Source organism: Gracilinanus agilis, chromosome 4 (assembly GCF_016433145.1).
Source record: "Gracilinanus agilis isolate LMUSP501 chromosome 4, AgileGrace, whole genome shotgun sequence".
Lineage (NCBI taxonomy): Eukaryota > Metazoa > Chordata > Mammalia > Didelphimorphia > Didelphidae > Gracilinanus > Gracilinanus agilis.
The window spans coordinates 346,451,640-346,455,709 of record NC_058133.1 but is presented as its reverse complement, the minus strand read 5'-3'; the positions used below and the strand labels follow the sequence as shown (position 1 = coordinate 346,455,709).

At 36.7% G+C, this 4,070-nt stretch overlaps 1 pseudogene; it reads right to left on the bottom strand.

Annotated features, from left to right (window-relative positions):
* The window catches only part of LOC123246537, a 6,634-nt pseudogene extending 4,331 nt beyond the window's left edge, over nt 1–2,303 (bottom strand).
* Between the last annotated feature and the right edge of the window lie 1,767 nt (nt 2,304–4,070).

Here is a 4,070-nt window from a genome sequence, read left to right as displayed (position 1 = left end):
TTTCTTTCTTTCTTTCTTTCTTTTTCTCTCTCTTTCTTTCTCTATTTATTAATATGTAATTTTTATTAAAAAGCCCTTGTTTAGGGATATTAAAAGGCAGTCAAAGGCATTGATTGACTCATCTCTGCAGGTTCACTTATATCCAGTAAGATTATAAATTTAAAGTTGGAAAGGACTTTAGAGGTCATCAAGTCTAAAGCCCTTATATTATACATTAGGAAACTGAGCACAGAGAAGTAAAATGGTTTTCATAAGGTCTAACAGCACTTAAATGACAGGTAAGATTTACACCTTGAATGGATATCTAAATCCAAATCTTCTCATAGTACCACACTGCTTTCCTTGGGTCACATATTCAGTGAGCCATTCACCAGACTTTCAAATCATTGAATGGATGCAAATTATTTACTGACATTGCTTAGACAGATGTGAATTCTAGAAGCTACTGCTACAATACGCTGTTATTCATCCTGGGCAGAAGTTTGGTTATCAACCTAGGAAGTCAGTCCCCTATAGAACAGAGACTTTGAAGACCTGACAGGAGCAGCTGAAGAGGTGTGAATGTTGGTTAAACATTCTTTCATCTGCTTGTAAACAAGTTTTAAGAAAACACATTTCACACCTGTTCAACTGCTCTTACCCAGTTTTCAAAGGCTTTGGACCTGCTACTACTCCTGACAGTCAGCAGCCTTTAGGGAGTGAGAGTGGTTATATGAAGCAAGAATTCAAGGATAAAGAAAGAGAATTACAGGAGAGGAATAATATTATTAAATTGGGAAATAGGGAAAAACAATTTGAATTGTGTTCAATTTCTGATGCTGAGGCTACATCTGATGGTAACCTTAAAAGGGCATGTGACAACTTTGCTGCTCTTAAATTCACCAGACTAACCCTTTGAGATAATTCCTACTCTTAAAAGTCTTCAAATGAAAGATTCCACATCTTCCACAGAGAGAATATACTCTTAATCCATTAAAAGAATGTTCTCTGTTTTTAATTGCAGCCATATTTTTCCCCCAGTTTAGATCTGTTCCATTTTATCCTCGTGTTTACTTTTGGGACATTGAATTGACACTCTCCTCCTTTACTCTAGCTAATCAAAACTACTTGTAACATTTTTAATAAGTCAAGAGAAGGAAGAAAAAAAGAGGAATCATATCTATCCTATTTGCCTTGTAATAGAAAATACAGGGTATGATAGGACTAATATCTTCCAGAGTTCTTCCTTCCCCAACTGTCCATGGGTTAAAAAAAAAAGCCAGGACTTTGCTGGCCAGAGGACCACCCTGTCTATGCTGACATGACTTGCTGGACCATTGAGGGGTTGGGATTGCTCCAAATTGGTAGATGTCTGAAGATTTGTTGCACTCTGTCTGGATGACTAAATGTAAACAAACAGAATAAAATACACAATAGCCACAAAAGTTTAGAGAAAAACAATACTAAAAAACATCAGGAAATGGATAAATGGAATGATGAATCATTGGAGACTAGTGACAAAAATATCTTCTCTTCTTATTGTAGAAAAAGTAGACTATGAATATAGAATGATGCATATGTTATCAGAGATGGTGGAGGTGTCTGTTTATTTTGTTTACCTCCTTTTCTTTGTTACATCAGAAAGTTCTTTTAGGGTAGAAGAATATCAGGAAGTGACATTATATAAAAGAAACAAAAAATTAATTTTTTTTAAAAAGGAGGGCAGGAGGCAGCCAGAGGGCTCAGTGGATTGGGACTCAGCCCTACAGATGGGAGGTCGTGGGTTCAAATATGGCATCAGTCACTTCCTACTTATATTACCCAGGACAAATCATTTAACCCTCTTACAGCCATTCTGCCCTGGACCAATACATGGTATTGAGTCTAGGACGGAAGTTAAGGGTTTAAAAAATAGGAGGGCAAAAGGAAATAGGAGACAGGAGATGTTGTGGAAGTACATTAGAATAATTTCAGAATTCATTTAACTGATGAAAATCTTACCTTTGGCTTAATGATATGTATGTGATATCTCTCCTAATGGTGCACAGAGAATCTTAGACTAGTCATTCATTACAACATAGGGAAGATGCCCAGATTATCTATCATTCACAGTCATCTTACTGATAGATAAGAGTATGATTGCTGATTTAGGGCTGGAAAAGAAAGATCCAGGGGGTAGCTGGGTGGCTCACTGTGTGGGAGCCAGGCCCAGAGACGGAAGGTCCTGGGGTCAAATCTGGCCTCAGACACTTCCTAGCTGTGTGACCCTGGGCAAGTCACTTAACCCCATTGCCTAGCCTTTACCATTCTTCTGCCTTGGAACCAATACCCAGTATTGATTCCAAGAAAGAAGATAAGGGTTTTAAAGATAAAAAAGAAAGATTCAAAGTCAAATTAATATACTCTATCAGAAGAGTGTAGGAGATATACAGAATGATCTGAAGCCAACTATAAGATGTGAGGCTTTTTGTTATTGAGGAAACATTTCAAAAATACTTTGTTTCCTTTATTCCTAAGAAATCACACATCATATGTAATATTTGGAACAATACAGAAGATGCCTCGTGGTGGTTTTCTCTTGGCCCAGTTATTCTGTAGATAGAAACTGATTAATAGAAAGCATTGTGGTACACATCTAGTCTAGGAGCATCCCTGTTATACATAGTATTTTCCTCATACTTTATTTCTATATATATCATGTTTTCCCCATTTTTTTTTCAAGAAAAATAAGTACAAACATACTTGATATTGTGGTATAAAGGAGTTTTTTAATCTATCAGGAAGAAAATATTTTTACTAATTCATTCTATCTACAAAGGGCTACAAATATGATTATTTATAACTAGGTAAGTGAAAAACACCATACAAATGTTCTATGAAACTGAGTAAGCACACTCAGGTGTTGTATAAAAATCCTAGAATTGAAAGTAGAGTTTGAAGGGACCTTTGAGTCATTCAGCTCAATCTGTACCTGAACAAGATTTCTTTCTATAATATACCAGCATGTGGCTATCCAGCTTTTGCTTAAAGACCTCCAATAACAAATGGTCTTAAAAAACAAACCCTACCTCCTGGAGCAGCTCATTCTGTTTACATCTATCTGTAACTATTAGACAGTTCTTTGCCATCTCAACCCCAAATCTCTTCTATCCTTTGTTCTACTTCTTTCCCTCTGGGGCCAAGCAGACCAAGTCTATCCTCTCTACTATATGAGAACCTTCCAAACTCTTGAAGATAGTTATCATGCTTTATGGTCTTCTATATCACGTCTTATTGTCTTTTTCCTGAGACCATGTATTCTCATTTCATTCTACCATTTCTGTCCTGATGATCCTCCTGATGCTATTTCTCTACCTTTAAAATGGACTGCCACCATTGGAACACTACTCACATTCAGAGGAAGAATTACAGGAATGGAAGCACAGAAGAAAAACAACTGCTTGAACACATGGGGTGATGTGGACATGTTTGGGGATGTAGACTCGAAAGGACCACACCAATGCAACTATCAACAATTTGTAAATAGGTCTTGATAGATGACATGTTAAAACCAGTGGAAATGTGCATTGGCTATGGAGGGGGGGAGGAGTAAAGGGGAAAGTAAGAACATGAATCATGTAACCATGGAAATTTTTTCTAAAAAATAAAGTAAAATAAAATAAAATAAAATAAAAAGGACTGCCAGAGGTCACATCTGAAAAGCATTATGCCACAGACTCAGCGTTTCCTGGAACCATGCATCTTATCTTTACCCTGGCCATTTTCTACCTTTAGAATGTACCTGCTTCCCACCCTTCATTTCCATCTCTTTCTCAGAGAACCATAATCAAATCACCACTACAATTACCTTTGAACTGGGCTTGTTAACAAATTGCTCTATTATTCCACTTACCAAATTCAAGTTTCCTCACACCATAACTCCTTTCCTTGGTCACTATTCTCCCTTATATATTGCATCCACCATTAGAATGTAAACTTCTTGAAGGCTGGGATCCTTTCACTTTTGTATTTTTATACCTAGCATTTAGCACGGTATTTAATAAATGCTTTTTGCATTCATTGACTGAATTTGGGAATAGAAGTCTTGAGTT